Genomic DNA, 18,432 nt, shown 5'->3' with positions numbered 1-18,432 from the left:
AAACTTTACATGTATGTCTGTGTGTATGTTACACTTATATACAAAGCAAACTGAGCATTATGAATAGAAACATGAAAAATATTTTAAAATAAATGACTTATCAATTCTTACTCATAAGGATATTTCAAATGTGGGAAATTATGACTGTGAAGACTGTAAAAGCCATCGAAAACATGGTTTGGCGAGCTATGGTGCCTGGTGGGTCAAATCTAGCTGGCCATCTGTTTTTCTCTGTTTTTTTTTATTTTTTCAGTAAAGTTTCATTCTAATACAGCATTGCTCATTTGTTTAGGTATTGTCCAGGGGGAAGGGGTTGCACTAGAATGATAAATTAAATATTTGACACAAAGACAATATAACCAGAAAAGCCTAAAATATTTACTATGTGGCCTTTTGTAAAAAGTTTGCAAACCCCTTATAAAAAAGTAACACGACTTCACAAATTGTTTGCACATTACATGTAAGTGACAAAATGTTAGATAAATAGATAGATAGATGATACATAGATAATATACATATATAAACTTGTATAAAATATCTTTTGAACCAGTAAGGTTATATCCCCAAAATAGATATTATTCCATTGATAATGTAAGTCCTGCAAGGGACTTTCCAGAACTTTCCCCTACTATACAATTTCACATAACTACTTGGTTGTGATGTAGAAGGAGGACTTCTTTGGTCTGGCCAAGGATAACTACTTCCTTTTCTGAAGCTTGACCTTTTAGTTCAACAGCTTATTTTCCAGCATTATTTTGTTAACAATGGTCTGTCACTTTCCAGTGCCTCTGCTCTAAGTAATTCTGAAACTCAAAATATACCGATGGCCACAAAACAAAAGCTGAGCAAGCTCCTTGTGCGGCTTGTAAGGCTTACACACCTCCAGGAGTCGCTCAGCTATTACATCAGAAAAGTGTTATTTTCATACACCATCTTCATATTCTACCACTGAATCTACTGTCTAAGGTTATTAGTTGGATTTCTTCATCCAGCCATCTTATCCTATCTCATATTTCTACCAGGTGTCTTCAGGAGAATGAGTTAACTTTTCTTCATTTATATTTGAGCTGAAAAAACAAGTAAATCCATAAACAGGGTCAGATACCCGGAAGCACACACTCACTCACAAACACACACATCCAGAATATTACTTAGGGCTTTGACATAAGTGTTTTCATATTGGTTTATGTGTTTACTAATTATAGTTCCTTATGGGTTTGTTTTTAATTGATTTATCTTTAAATACTCACTGGATAATGCTAGGGTATAAATTAGGGCATGAATACGAGCACAATCATTAAAAGATCTTTTTAGGACTTGTAATAATGCTTTTGAGTTGGGGGATATCTTGTAAAGCAGATGTCTGTGCCATTTGTTTTTGTGTTATTGTTTTTAGCATTCTACAAAATCATTAATGTCTCATTAATTTTTATAGCAACATAAATAAGAACTAAGTCCCCTAAGGAACAGTTTAGCAGAAATTTATGCTCTGTCACATTTCAACAAATATTTCAACTGAATTATTATTTTTTTTGGTACTGAAAGCCCTCCGGCATCTGGTAAGATGTGCCCTCCACTGCGACCTCCCACGTCTGCACCCCACTGCTTTCTCCATCCCTGATGCAAAGCCGCAGAGTGCCCAACCTCCACACACGCGTCATGGTGAATATTACCTCCTCCCCGTTCATTCCTTCCCTGTGATGGCGAGGCCTTCCTCCCTTTTTGCTGCTTACCTACATCTTATCAATATGTAAGACTTATCTAAAATGTTGGTACCTTCTCAAAGCCCTTTACAGTAATGCCAGCCAATATTAACCTATTTCCTTCCTAGTTATCTGTAGCATTTATAACTGTAATAGTCACTCATTTACTCACCAATCAATCAAGAGCATTTACTATATCAAACACAGAAGTGTATACTAGGCAGCACATTCATGAATAAAACATTACTCCTGCCTTCACTGAATTTGGAGTCTACTGGAGGAAGCAAACAAACAAATAGGCCACAGCACTTCAGTGATAGACGTTCCAGGACCAGAGTGAACACAGTGTGTGATGAGAAAACACAGGGGAGGATTAACTCAGCAGCAGGTTGGAGTGATGACGAGGAGCTCAGGTGTCAAGAGTCAGAGAGTCTGGGTTTGTATCTAAGTTGGAAAGACTGTGGGAGAATCAAGAGTTCCATTAAGGATAAAGTGTGAGATGCCTAAAATGACATTCAAATACAGATCTTAAACAAGCAGTTGGATGTACCAGTCTGGTGTTCAGAATAGAGGCCCACGCTAAAGATATAAATTTGGGATTTATCGTGGTACAGCTGGTGTTTCAAGTCATGTGACTGAATGAGATCATCTAGGGAGTGAATGTCAACTGAGAAGAGAAGAGATCCATGGAATGAGTCCTAGAACACACGGATCGGAACACTTCTAGGGGAAGCAGAGAAGAACTGGGAACCAGTGAGGAAAACTAAGAAGGAGGTGCTGGAAAGGAAGCACAAAGACCAGAAAATTGTGCTGCAGGAAAGTGAAGTCAAGAAATTACTTCAAGAAGAAGAGAATGACCAACTCTGTGAAAGGTTAGTGACAAATGAAATAAGATGAGGAATGAGAACAGATCACTAGATTTAGCAAGGTGGTGGTCACCAGTGACCTCACCATGAGCTGTTTTGGTGTCAGTAAGGATGAAATCCTGGCAGAAAGGTGGGGATAGATTTAAGAGAGAACAGAAAGAGAAGAATTAAGATAGCAATTTCATATAATATTTTGATCAGTTTTGCTATGAAAGGAAAGAGAGTTATGAACAAGTGGGCTAGGGGGTTTGGGAGAAGCAAATTTGCCTGCTTAAATGCTAAGTGAATAATCAAATGACAGAGTACAGAGGGAAAACCAAGTCTCTCTCCCTGCCTGTCTCTGCCACATGCTCACCTTCCCATGTACACTCCCAATGGAGATTCCAGAGGACCCCAGACACACATCTTCCACAGGACTTGCCACACTGCAATTGTTTTTATGTCTCCATGTAATAAACAGTACATTCCATGAGGGTAAAGACTATATCTCATTTTTATGCCCCATGCAATCCCCCTCCATTGCAAAATTGATGTCTGTAGAACACCTGCTCCTGGAAGAAACGTGCAACATGGTTGCAAGGAGGGAGACAACCCCACAAGAAGGTACGCTCATGGAGGAGAGGGATTTCTGTCTGTCTGCTCATCACTTTACCCTGTCATCAAGAACACCGCCTGGTCATCGTGGGTGGTCAATAAACATGCATCAAATAAAGAATTAATGAAGAAGAGGAAGGTCATGGAAGTAATTCTGATGAGGCTTAATGTTTATGGTGCACTTACTGTGCACCAGATTCTGTGCAGATGGTGGATGCATGTGCAGAAATGTTTGTGTAGAAAATTGCCAACCCACCTAGTATGTTAAGATATAAATGGAAAATCTGTTTACCTTTTCTTACTACAGAGAATACGTGGCAACAGGATCCAGTTGTTGTTTGTTGTGAATGTTTGGTGTGAGATAGGCATTTTTTATTACTAAATTGTATTAGTGAAGAAGGCCTGCTTATCTAAACCTCCATAACACCACCAATGATTAACTTTCCTACACGAGGGTTCTTCAATAACTTCCTCTTAGAATTAATAGGAATTTTGTACTTCACTAATAATTGGTATTAGGTTTTTTGTTTTTGTTTTGTTTTGCTTTTGCATCACATATGAATCTTGTAACTTTCCTAATTTTTTTTGCCTTGGCTGCCAAGAAACACAGAATAATTAATGCTCAAAGCAAAATTAGTTAATAATCATGTATTTTACTAGTTAATAATCATATATTTTATTACCTCAAACTGCTTTGTGATAGCAACATAGCAAAACATCTTTGGGGATGGGGAAAATAGCTAATTCTGGTTTTCTTTTTTCCTTTTTTTTTGGAAAGAAACTTGCTTTTTTGTTAAGTTTTCAGTCAAAGTGCCTTTAGTTGCTTATATTTCTGAATATCTGTAGCCAAGACTAGTAACAGGTTTTTCATGTAGTTGGGTAATTAGGAGAAGTGTATTTTCTACAATCTAATAAAATAATCTCCTCGTATTTTAAAATGTTTGTTTTCAACTAAGTTCAAATATTGAAAAGTTTATACATTACCTAAGTCCATTAATGAAGTAAATGTAATTTTGATGGTTGTATTGTTCATGTTTATTTATATACATACTGATTATAACTCAGATGTTTTGATCATTTTTTATCCTCGAGGACTACAAAGAGCTATGTGCATTTTTTATCTGGTGTGTTCTGCAGAACTGTTCAGGAAACATTGTTCCCCTTGTTGCTCTATGCCCTTGTATAAATTCATTTTAGATACATACCAGAAAAAAGTTGGTCATTATAAATAGTGTAGATGTTAATTGTATTGCCCTTTATTCTTCACTCTTGGTTACCATGAAACTCAGAGCTACTACTGATAAACAGTAAGAATACTAACCAAGCCCCATAGCATTCTCAGATTCCTTTTCCTTCTCAAGGATTTTGATTTTATATTCTAACAGTCTAATTATACAAGTGCATTTCTTATTCAACATCAAATTCCTTTGATAAGTAGATAAGGTATAAATACATAACTATCCAGTAGCTCATTAGTGACTCTGTCACATTATCTAAAACAGAGTCTAATCCAGTAAAAGAGCCACCATGGTCCAGTTACTCTCTGGTGTCCATATAAGTTTCTGCAAGTTTGCTCTGCAAACATAGCTCATGAATTCCCATCATATTTTCCTAGATGAGAAAGGCAAAGTCAGAGAAGTTGAGTGACATAATCAGCTGATGCAGAAAATGTGGGGTGCAGGGGTAAACAACAGCTAAGCTGTTTGTACATCATTCTGGCCAACAGACTACTGAGCTACATGTGCCTCTGTGAGTTTCAAAACCCAGCTGTGTTTTCTACTTTCTGCATTACAAGCAGTAATAAAGATGGAGTAATTGTAAGTTAGTTAAAACCCTTCAAGATATTAAAGATGGAAGTTATGTATACCAATTACAAACCCATCCTGTTTCTAAAGGAAATGAGGCAATGCTGATTACTACGTATTAGATATGAAAACCGAAGCTGTGGAGAGGTTAAGTAGCGTTAAGTCTCAAAGGAAAACATTTTCAGTAGTCTGAGTAATAAACACATTTCATATGAGTTTAGCATAAATTAAAATTTAGCTATTTAAAGCAATGTATATGCATCCCTTAAAATGAATGCAGCTTAAGCAAGTGCAGCCCTGAGATGAAATTTTTGAGGAAAAAATAAATTAATGCAGACTATCAGGACACCTAGAAAATTCTTTCAGCATGACACAAAGGACCCCAGTCCTTGCAACACGATGGCTAGAGCCTACCATCAGGAGGTTCAGTGAAACCTCCTGAAAGGCTTTCATCGGGGGCAGAGCAACACCCCAAGGATCTAAAATATGCTAGGACATGTGACATACTTTCCTGCCTAGAAAAATATATATGTAGAAACAGCCCTGCCTAATATCTCTAGCTGTCCTAACAGACTTTGAATTTAGTGGATACAGTCAAGTCAGAGCAGACATAAGGAGCCAGAGGCACGGCCAAGGTCTTCTATGTTGCTAGAATTCATATTGATGCTCTAATAATTATATCACTCAGAAATAAATATAAATCTACCAAGCATGAAATGTTAGGCAGAAAAATAATTGCTTCCACTAAACTTGGCATCATGGTCCTTGTACCAAACTAACAACTGGAGAGTCCAGTTTCGATTCATTTCTTAGATTGCATTTTTATTGCTCCCGTTAACTGTGGTTTTGATAGATCATATAGATGGCAGTAATCCAAAGATTCCTTGCTGCTTGGTGAAAGACACATTGGTGCCTACTAGAGGAGTTAAACTGTTGTACCTAAGCATTGTTCCTATGATATTTTTCTTTGTAGTAAGTTTCCTTTAAAAAAAAAAATAAGGCCTCATAGGGGCCTAAATGTTGTGAATCTACTACGAATTAAGTAGCCAAGACAAACATACATGAAACAAAGAACAATTCTATGATGATATCGAGGATGAGCTAGTGTGAAAGTATATATAAGGTTTGGGTAAAGATAACATCCAAATTCCAAACCAAGATCAGATCTTTGTTGGTTCACCTAGGAAAAGGAGTAAGTAGGTCTCAATTTGGATCTCAGAGCAACTAAGATAATACTAAAATGAGTGCTAAGAACAGGAGGAGATATTTTATTAGTTCAGAGGAGTGGGTAGCATCATGAGCAAATAATAAAAGTGGCTGGCATAAAGAAAGATGTTACAGGGACCTATCTATGTGGTTTGCTGGCATAACTGGCAAAGAGTGACCTACAAGAATTAAAAGGAGAGTGCACAGTTGAACAATATCTTTGACTGCTAGAATGCTAACATCAGTTTTGTAGGATTCTATTAATCTTACATAGTACCTGTATTACATAAAAAGATTATCAGTATACATGAGTTTTTGCAAGAAATTATTCCCCCATATACTTCCTGAGTATCTACCATATACTAAGTATGTTCTTGGCACAGGAAAAGGGCAAAAATTATGTCTGAGCATAAGGAATTTATACCCTAGTGGGAAAAATATCATTAACTTTGATCATGATAAGGATGATGATAACAGCATAATATTTTACTCAGTTTTTTACTATAACATAAATTATAAAATACTACAGTTTTAGAGTATGTCCTGTCCTAGTCATTGATTGATCCACTCATTCATTCATTCATTCATTTTTTATTGAACACCTGTTGAATGCCACAATCACAATCATTATCAAAGATTTGGACTAAATTCAAATCAACTGTAATTTGTTTTATATAAAGACACCAGTAGATACCAAAATGTGTCTACCTATATACCCAAAAGAAGTTCCTTGCTCTGAAATACCTGTGATGCATCTTTGTAGAAGTTGCTACCTCTGCCTAGAATGTCCTCCCTATCCTTCTGTCCTTCATGACTCAGTCCAAGTGTCACCTCTCCCATGAATCCTCTCCTGACTCCCAAGGGAAGCATATTTTGTGCATTCCCCCATTTTCACTAAAGCACATTAAATTATAATGATTTATCTCCCTCTCCCCCTGCACACATGCTTAACTGCAAGGTTCTTGATGGCATCTTTACTCATCCTTCCAACTTGGCAACTGAAACAATGCTTTACATGAGGAGCTTAACAAATGTTCTTGAATGACTGTCTTATAATAAATAAGTGTTAGGTACATTCCATGTATTTAATACAATGTTCAAGTGCTAATAGCTTGTTAAGGGTCCAGCTACACAGGTCTCATGTTCCTCCGAACACACCAGGCTCATTGCTGCTTTCCAGCTACTCCCAGGGATGCTCCCCCCTTAACTCCCTATTTCATACTGCTGGTTGTTCCTTTCTCACTTACAAATAGCTTCAATTTCACCTTTTCGGAGAAAGCCCCCGATCACCCAATCTACAATGGCACCTCGTTACTGTGTCCCCTCACATCTCATTCTCACTTGCTGCAGAGCTGGGTTCACTATCTGCTACCTCTGGTTTGTCTACTCTTCATGACACCGGGCAGAATGTAAATTCCCTGAGTGCTGGTCTCTTGCTGGACTTCAGTGAGTATTTCTGGTATCTAACATAGTGTATGGGATCTAGCAAACACTCAAAAATCCATTCAACTGAGTGATGAATAAATGAGAAGTTTGTATCCTTCAGTCCACAAGTGGCAAACTCTGGCTCCTGTGCTGCATCCTACTTGCTGGTGAGTTTTGTTTGGACTACTCAGTGTTTTGTTTTGTTTTAATTTGAATGAGTTAACTTTTAAAAATTAAGAAATTTCACATGTTTCAAAAACTTCAAAATTCAGGCTTCTTTTGAAGTAGTAGAAAAATGGAAGTCCAGGGCCTGTAATCCCATTTGGAAAGTCAACAGAGGGGAGCAATGGTGGTGCTTTGGAAGACTATCACCTGATCGCCTCAGTCACACCTGTCCCCAAATCACTCATTCACATGCCCTGACTGGCCCTGAAGGTGGTTTAATTTAAGTTCCGGTCTCTTTCCCTAATGGTCCCTCTGTGACCCATGCTCTACGCCACACCCACTGAGCTCCTCCAAACCCGCCCTCACAGAGCGCCGCTGCTCCTGAGTCTGGGGCTTTGTCTTTAGAGATGAGTTAGCATCAGAACTTACTTTTTGATTATTTCTGAATGATAACATGAAAAAATTACATAATTGACTACAAACCTGAATTCCTCACACATTAGAAGACAATTTATGTGAGTGTTTAACAGCTCTCAAGGTTATGAAAGAAAACTAGCATTAAAATATTTAAAAAGCAAATGAATCAGGGAGAAGCAGATATAATGATGATGACTAAGGTTTGTTAACCTTAATTAAAATTCACCAGGAAAAAAATGAACCCCAACAGTATAGATAAACACATTTTTAAGTAATTCACAGAAGAAACAGGAATAACCAAATAACATATTAAAAGACAGTCTACTTTATTAGTAATCCAAAATATGTGACTTAAAATGAGATCTGATTTAATCTATAATTCATTAATTCATTCAACAAACATTTGTTGAGGGGCTACTATGGTCCAAACACTATTAGCTTGGCAAAGTTTTTTTTATGGTAATAATTTTAGAATTCACTAAAATGAGTACATCACACACTGTGAAAAACAATTTTATAATATGCACTAATAACCATAAAATAGTTACAACTCTGCAACCTAGTAATTAAACTTCTTGGAATTCACCCTAGGAAAAGAATCTGTGTAGCAGGCAAAGATTAATATGATGAGGATATTAATCACAGCATGATTTATAATATCAAAAACATTAGAAAACTAAATGCCTAACAATAAGGAGTAATTCAATAAATTATGGTACATTCAAACAAGGAACAATTATGCAGACATTAAAATTACATTTTCAAAGACCCTTTAGTGACATGGGGAAATGCTTGTAAAGAATTTCCAAGCCTGTATTTTAAAAATAATTTCATGTAGCCAATTTATTTTTTATTTTAATATATGTTATTGATTATGCTATTACAGTTGTCCCATATTTTTTTCCCCTTTGTTCCCCTCTGCCCTGTACCTCCCTCCTACCATCATTACTGCAACTTAGTTCATATGCATGGGTCATACATATAAGTTCTTTGGCTTCTTCATTTCCCATATTATTCTTAACCTACCCCTCTCTACTTTGTACCTAACATTTATGCTTATTCCCTGCACCTTTCCTCCATTCTCCCTCCTCCTCCTCCCTGCTGATAACCTTCCATGTGATCTCCATTTCTGTGAATTTGTTCCTGTTCTAGCTGTTTGCTTAGTTTGTTTTTGTTTTTGTTTTGTTTTTTAGGTTCCAAATGAAAGAACAGATCAAAGCTTCAGAAAAAAATACAACTAAGTGATGAAGAGATAGCCAACATATCAGATGCAGAGTTCAAAACACTGATTATCAGAATGCTCACAAAAATGGTTGAGTATGGTCACAAAATAGAGGAAAAAGGAAAGACTATGAAAAGTGAAATAAAGGAAAATGCATAGGGAACCAACAGTGAAGGGAAGGAAACCAGGATTCAAATCAATGGTTTGTAGCAGAAAGAAGAAATAAACAGTCAACCAGAACAAAATGAAGAAACAAGAATTCAAAAACATGAGGAGAAGCTTAGGAACCTCCAGGACAACTTTAAACATTTCAACATCCAAATCATAGAAGTCCAGAAGAAGAAGAGGAAGAGCAAGAAATTGAAACTTTATTTGAAAACATAATGAAGGAGAACTTCCCTAATCTGGCAAAGGAAATAGACTTTTATATAGTCAATTTAAAGTGATCCATTCTTTCTTGCCTTATGAGCAGGAGGTATTTTTGCTTTCTAATGGCTTGCTATCTAATGCTTCTTTCTCTATATACTTCTTAATTCTAGTACAATAGGTATTAAAACAGGGGATATCACATATTCATAGCAGCATTATTCACAATGGACACGATATGAAATAATCTAACAGTGGATGAATGGATAAAGATATGAGATTAGATATAGATATATAGATACAGATATCGATGGAAAAGACATGCAGGTTATGATTATTACAATTGCTTTATTAACTCTGTGTTTAGTGTACTCACAACTGTAAACCTACTTTTGCCATACCATGTGTGTGTGTTCGTGTGTACATTGGAATCTTACTCAGCCATGAGCAAGAAGGAAGTCCTGCTGTTTCTAACAACTTGGAGGAACCTTGAGGGCATTATGTTAAGTGCAATAAATCAGACAGAGAAAGAAAAATACTGCATAATACAACTTATACATGAAATCTAAAAATGTCAAATTCAGAGAAACAGAGGGTAGAGTGATGGTTACCAGGGGTTGGGAGGTGGAAGAAATGGGGAGATATTGGCCAAAGGATGCAAACGTCCAGTTATAATATTTAAAAATTCTGGGGATGTTATGTACAGCCTAGTGATAGTGGCTAACAATAATGTACTGTGCAATTGAATGTTGCCAAGAGAGTACATTTTATATGTTCTCATCACCAACGAGAAATGGTAATTATGCAACTGGATGGAGTTGGTAGCTAATGTTACGGTGCTAGTCATTTTGCAATACATAAATGTATAAACTCAACACATCATACACCTTAAACTTACTCAGTGGTATGTGTCAATTATATCTTAATAAAGCTCAGGGAGAATTAAATTTGAAATGAAATGGAATAGAATAGAATAGAGTACAGTTGAGTAAAAGAGAATAAAATGAAATAAAATAAAATATCTCAAACAGCAAAACAAAAGTTGCTCCAATGGGACCAATGAAACAAAGTACTGACAATGTTCTATATTGTGGGCAGTGACTGCTGTGCAGAAATACAGGAATAAGGAGAAGAAAGAACAGGAAGGAAGCAGAATGTAAAAAGCCGAGACTAGAGCAGCATGTGGAGGACAAAAGGCCCAAAAGGATACACAGCTTCATTTTAAGGAAATTCTCTGCACGACACAATGGTATGGGAACTTGAGAAATTCCCTTCTTAAAGTATTTTTATAGCTTTATGTAGATCAGACAAGACACTTACAAGAAGCATTATTTGTTTCTTGTAACACCAACCACAAGAAGGACCAAAAAGGATGTCATGGTAGGAAAAGCAGAACTACCTCACTACCATAAAAAGAATAACAACAAAAATTGAAAGTCTGAGGGTGCCAAAATAAACTGTCTGTGCAAAAGATGATTATAGTAAAACAAGGAGGAAGCTGAACCTTGGTTTTGGAATGACTGGACTGCACAAAGGCAGAAACCAATCTGCGCGGTCATCAGCATGCAGGAGCCTAACAACCCCCCCCACCCCCGGTAGCCCTGAAAACAGTGACACCTGGGCTCGGCCAAGCCCCTGGAGCACAGCTCCACAGCCACTCCGGAGGCAAAGCTTACAACAACCACTGCTTCACACTGGTTTGTGCCTACCAAGTGGAAGCTGTTTGGACAACAGGATCATACAGAACTCAGCAGTGGCGTACGGCCTCTCAAGAAATGAAATACAGTACCCTGGCCCAGAGAAAGCCAAAGAGGCCACTGGTAGAAAGATCAAAAGAACACAGTGGGTTCTCTTATAAGAGTGCAAACAATTTTTCATGAAAAACTGGTAAAAGGAGTCACCCCATAAAGAATATACTTATAAAGTGGCAAGATAACAGCTGTCTGTGTCACTGTAAGAAAGTAAGCAGACAGTTGCTTACCTCTACACCACTGATTTTCAACCTTTTCATCTTGTGGCACACACAAACCAATTGCTAAAATTCTGTGGCACACCAAAAGTTACATTTTTTGCCAGTCTGACAAAAATGGTATACTTTTGAGTCATTCACATTGCATGGCTATCGTTGTGTTAGCTGTTGTTTTTTTTTACTTCACAGTCTACGGGAAAAGAGGTCAGTGCCCCTGACTAAATGGGCAGGTATTGCACGTTTAAAAAATTTTTGCAACATACTGGTGGAAAATCGCTGCTCCACACTGTCACTTATACACAGTGTTCAATATATGTAGCCGTACCTCTCCTCAATGAGTTCCTAGAAGGAACCCATATGGACTCCTTTTTCATGTTTACATTCTCGCAATGTAATCACAAGCATTAAAGGATTTAGCAATTCAGAATCCCTGTCCCTTATTCAGTCTAATACTCTCCCTCTTCCTGAAGTCTGGCTTTATTTACATATGTCTACATTATACCATCACTGCTTCACAAACTACTGTTTTTCCAATATTTTGGTTTTTGGAAAATTAATAAAATTCTATATATCCATTCAAGCCATTTTCACATCTCTTTATTTCAGTTATGTAGCTTTTAACCCTTTGTTCCTTCTTTACTACTGCTGAGTTCCCACTTCTTGGACAATTTCACCATTACCTTTTAATTAACCTGCTCTCTCCCAGCATTCTCACAAACTCAGATCCCTCAGAATCACTGACTTTTATGCTGTCTTTATTTTTAACTTCTTTCATATTTTCCATCATTACCCTTTGACCCGTAACTAGCTCTTGCATGCATTATTCTCATTCTCCATTATTTTCAACATCTACCTCAGCCTTTTAAAATTTGTATTCTCTGTTATACTTAATCTGCTTTAAACTGAGCTGACCTAACAAAGGCTTTTCTTGACCTTGACATTTTTACTGTTACTCATATTATACTGGTAATGTAAGATTGTATTTTTAAACATTATCCGTATGAACATGAAGTTATCTGACTCAACTGGTTCCAGCACTGACTTGGCTGGTCTGATTGTTCATTTTCCTCTTAAAAGCTACATGATCTGGCCTTTTTCATGACATTGCTCACTCATACACTGGGAATAAACTCTCCAGAGAAAGCAAAACTAGCTTTCAGTCAGGAACACATGGGTGGCTATATTCCCTAATTCCTTCTTCTAAACCAAACTGTTCACTCCTCCACAATGCCACAGCTTCTGAAGGAACTCCTTACCCAACACACACATGGCTATGTCACCACATCTCTGTATTTGTTATAGTGGCCAGTGCGATTTTAGTATCAGCCTGTGATTCTTTTCTTTCCACTCACGTTCAATCTCTAGTCTTTCCTTTTCTAGCTTGACACAATTCCTGTCACCTGATTTCTCGTTTTCTCTAAAGCTACATCTTTTCTACATCTTAAGTCTCCATGTTCCACTTCCTTCAGCTTGTCCTTCATCTTAGCTCTTAGTTCCTTAATACCTACAATTCCTTTTGGTCTTTCTAGCTATAATCCATCTGCTCTTATCTTTTTACTGTCTTATATATGTATTTTGCTATACTATGAGAGACCTAAAAAGCTTCTCAATCATCCAACTATTACAAAACAACAGCAATTTTTTGTTAGTATCTTTTAGAATTTCACTGTAAAGGTAAATACATAGTAAAGGAAGTAAATTAATCATGTATAAAGCTCATATAAAGGTTAAAAGACAAAGGTAGTAAAAATAATTATGATTACAGATTTGGTTAAGGGATATACAAGATAATAATATGTAAAATGTGATGTGAAAAATATAAATTGTGGGGAGTTAGTAAATGTTGAACTTTACACTGGGATCAAACTTAAGTTGTTAGCAACTTAAAATAGGCTCTTATGAATATGAATTGTTATGTATAAGTTTCATAATAATCATAGAGCAAAACCTATAGTAAATACACAAAAAATAAAGAGAAAGGAATAGGCATGCCACAAGAGAAAGTCATCAAAGTGCACAGGAACAGAGCAAGAGAAGAAAGGAATAGAAAGGAACTACAAAAAAAATCCAGAAAACAATTAATAAAATGCAAAATGCACATTCCTATCAATAATTACCTTAAATGTAAGTGGGCTATATTCTCCAATCAAAAGAGATAGAGTAAATGAATGGATAAAAAACAAAAACAAGGCCATCTATATGTTGCAAACAAAAGATTCATTTCAGATGTAAGGACACAAATAGACTGAAAGTGAAGGGATACAAAGGAAAACCAAAAGAAAGCTGGAGTAGCACTATTTGTATCAGACAAAATAGACTTTGAAACGGGGACTGTAATGAGACCCTGAATAGCCACAGCAATCTTAAGAAAGAAAAAAATTTTGAGCAATCATGCTATATGATATCAGACAATTTTACAAGACCATAGGAACCAAAATAGCATGGTACCAGCATAAAACAGACATAGAAATACATCCACACCTTTATAGTCAATTAATATTTGACAAAGGAGGCAGAAACATACAATGGAGTAAAGATAGTCTATTCAATGAATGTGTTGGGCAAATTAGACAGATACATGCAAAAAAATAAAGCTAGACCATCACAGACAAAATAAACTCAAAATGGATTAAAGACTTAAATGCTAGACTTGAAAATATAAATATCCTAGAAGAAAACACTGGCAGTGAAATCTTGGACACTTTTCATAGCAATATTTTTTCTGATATTTCTCCTCAGGTAAGAGAAACAATAGAAAAAAAATTAAAAATAAGACCACATCAAACTGAAAACTGTTTTCACAGGAAAAAATAAAAAATAAAAAACCATCAACAAAATGAAAAGACCCAATGAAAGGGAGAACATATTCACCAATGATACATCTGATAGAGGGTTAATATCTAATGTTTATAAAGAACTTATAAACTCAACACACACACAAAAATAAACAATCCAATTAAAAAATAGACAAAGGCTGTGAATAGACAGTTTTTTAAAGAGAACACACAGCTGGCCAATAGACATATGAAAAGATGCTCAACGTCTCTAATCATTAGAGAAATGGAAATGAAAACCACAGTGAGATATCACCTGACACCTGTCAGAATGGCCATCATCAAAAAATGAAAAAACAAGTGTTGGTGAGGATGTGGAGAAAAGGGAACCCTTGTGCACTGTTGGTGGGAATGCAGATTGGTGCAGCCACTGAGGAAAGCAGTGTGGAGTTTCCTCAAAAAAATTAAAAATGGAACTGCATTATGATCCAACAATTCTACTTCTGGAAACATGTCCAAAGAAACCCCAAACATTGATTTGAAAGAATATATGCACCCCATCATTCACTTGCAGCATTATTTACAATAGCCAAGATATGGAGGCAGCCCAAGTACCCATTAGTAGATAAATGGATACAAATGCCATGGTACATTTACACAATGGAATACTACTCCAATAAAATAGAAAAATCTTTTTTTTAAAGATTTTATTTATTTATTTTTAGAGAGGGAAGGGAGGGAGAAAGAGAGAGAGAAACATCTATGTGCGGTTGCTGGGGGTCATGGCCTGCAACCCAGACATGTACCCTGGCTGGGAATCAAACCTCCGACACTTTGGTTTGCAGCCTGCACTCAATCCACTGAGTTACGCCAGCCAGGAACAGAAAAAAATCTTACCTTTGCAATAGCATGGATGGACCTAGAGAATATTATGCTAAATAGTCAGAGAAAGACAGGTACCATATGATTTCACTTATATGTAGAATCTAATGAACTAAACTACAGATCCGTAGATAAAGAGAGTAGACTTACAGCTGTCAGGGGGGAGGGAGTTTTGAGGGCTGGGTTAAAAAGGTGAAGGGATTAAGCTAAGGGGAAAAATACCCTCAGATACAGACAATAGTATGGTGATTACCAGAGAGAAAGAGGCATGAGAAAGAGATAGAAGAGGATGAATGGGGTATAAATGGTGATGGAAGGAGACTTGATTTGGGATGGTGAACACACAATAGGATATACAGATGATGTATCATAGAATTGTACACCTGAAACCCATGTAATTTTATTAACCAATATCACCCTAATATATTCAATAAAAAATAAAAAACAAGAAGATATAACATTTAAAAACATTTAGGTACCAAGATAGGATCACCTAAATATATAAAGCTGATATTAACAGACCTAATAGGGATAATAGATAGCAATACAACAACAGTGGAGTAGTTTAATATTCCAACTACATATATGTATAGATACTCTGGACAGGAAGTCAATAAGGAAACACCAGCCTTAAATGATCCCAGATGAAGTAACAGATATTTATTACAGAATATTGCATCCAAAAGCAACAAAATTCACATCTTTCTCAAGTACACACAGAAAATTTTCCGAAATAGATCTTATTTTCAACCACAAAATAAGTCTTAATAAATTTAAGAGGACTGAAATTTTATCAAGCATCTTTTCTGACCATAGTATATGAAACTAGAAATTAATTACACAAAGACATACTATACACAATAATTAACTAAAAATGGATTAGACTTGAATATAAGACTTGAACACATAAAACTACTAGAGGAAAACAAGTGATAAGCTTTGACATAGGTCTTGGTGATGACTTTTTGAATCTGACACCAAAAGCAAAATCAAATAAGTGAGACTACATTAATCTAAAAAGTTTCTTCTGCACCTCAAAGGAAACCATCAACAGAATTTAAAGGTAACCTACTGAATGGGAGAAGATACCTACAACTCATATACTGATAAGGGGTTAATATCAAAAATATATCAAGAACACATGCAAATCAGAAGCCCCAAAACCTAATAATCCACTTAAAACTGGGCAGAAGATCTAAATAGACATTTTTCTAAAGAAGACAAACAAATGGCCAACAAGTAGATAAAGAGATTCTTACATCATAAATTATCAGGGAAATGAAAATCAAAATCACAATGAGATATCACTTCAGGCCTGTTGGAACGACTAATTATCAAAAAGAGAAGAAATAACAAGTGTTGGCAAGGAAGTGGAGAAAGAGAACACTCATGCACTACTAGAGGGCATGTAAAGTGGTGCAACCACTATGGAAAACAGTATGTTAGTTCCTTAAATAACTCAGAATAGAACTATCATATGATCTACCAAATTCACTTCTGGGTATTCATTCAAAGAAAACAAAAACACTAATATTAAAACATGTGCATCCTCATGTTCATTGCAATATTATTTACAATAGCCAAGATATGGAAAAAATTTAAGTGTCCATTGATGGATACATACATAAAGATGTATACACACAGAGAGAAATATTATTCACCAATAAAAAATGAAATCTTGCCATCCGGAACAACACTGATGAAACTCTAGAGCATTATGCTAAATGAAAAAGAGAAAAGACAAATACTGTACGATCTCTCATGCGCACACGTATATGTGTGTGTATGTATACCCGAGTTCATAGATACAAAGGACAGGTCACCAAAGGCAGGAAATGGGTAAGTTGTTTTCGTTTCATTTATAGTTAAATAATTTAAATTAAAGAAATATATTTTAGAATTTGACTCTTCTGAATATTCTATAAAAATTATATTTAATTTTGCATACAAAGGACAGAGAAGGACCAGAAGTGCCTAAAGAGACACCTTTTAATACCTTAAACTCATACAATACTGTATGTCAATGACATCTCAATAAAACTGTAAAAATTTAAAAAATTTAAATCTACCAAGAATCTTACCTTATATTTATTAGTATTTGTTAGATTAAGTGATAAGGTGTACAGGAAGGCAGGAAAAGGGAGAGACTGCCAATGGGAGAAAACAATTAGAGAGAAAGATTGGGGAAGTCTACAAAGCTTGGACCTTATTCATAAAAAAGAGGGAGCTACTATAAACAAAATCAAATTGGCATATATTCATATAAAATTATTAACCTTTTTTCTAATTTTTAACTTTTTTGTTGTTGTTCAAGTACAGTTGTCTCCATGTTCCTCCCACCACTCCCCCCACCGCAGCCATCCCCACTTCTCACCCGTGATCTGCCCTCCCTTTGGTTTTGACCATGTGTCCTTTATACATGTTCCTGAAAACCCTTCCCCCTTTTCCCCCCATATGCCCTCCCACCTCCTCTCTGGTTACTGTCAGTTTGTTCTTAATTTCAATGTCTCTGGTTATATTTACATAGCAGAAATTTTTTAAACAAACCTGCATTAGAAGATAAAATTAGAACTTATGTATTAGAAGTAGATCTTTATGTTAATAGAATTCAATTTATCAAGTAATAGTTATCAAACACCTGTTTTTATTAAGTTGTTATAAAATGGAAATTGTTCCTTCAAAAGAATTTATGTTAGCCTAATATTTGGTAGAATTCCAATGGAAACCATTGAGAAGCATGCCTCCCTGTAATTCACAGAGTCAGAAGCCCTATACAAGGTTTGTCCTGATTAGACCTAAATGTGCTCCCTACTTTATACTCTCTGTCTTCTCAGTAGCCTCTCACCCTTTCTCCTTAAAAACTTCCATTTGTTGCCAGTGTTTACCTACTCCTTAGGATGTGACACAGGACTCCCTCTTTGACCAGTGGTTTTTGGTGTCAAGTGTGTGTGTGGGGGGGGGGGGGGGGGGCCTGTAGCATAACCCTGGGGACAGAGTCAGGCATTCTGGGAGATTTCCCCCCTACTTGGCCCAAGGGT

The 18,432-nt window shown here is 36.2% G+C and overlaps 1 protein-coding gene across 3 annotated transcripts in view; it reads right to left on the bottom strand.

Annotated features, from left to right (window-relative positions):
• ITPR2 (inositol 1,4,5-trisphosphate receptor type 2) overlaps window positions 1-18,432 on the bottom strand; it is a 444,101-nt gene that overhangs the window by 117,566 nt on the left and 308,103 nt on the right. The gene's annotated exons all lie outside the window — the stretch shown is intronic.

Source organism: Phyllostomus discolor, chromosome 2, assembly GCF_004126475.2.
Source record: "Phyllostomus discolor isolate MPI-MPIP mPhyDis1 chromosome 2, mPhyDis1.pri.v3, whole genome shotgun sequence".
NCBI classification, from domain to species: Eukaryota; Metazoa; Chordata; class Mammalia; order Chiroptera; family Phyllostomidae; genus Phyllostomus; species Phyllostomus discolor.
Note: the sequence above shows the minus strand (reverse complement) of the source record. Positions and strands in the feature narration are given on the sequence as shown.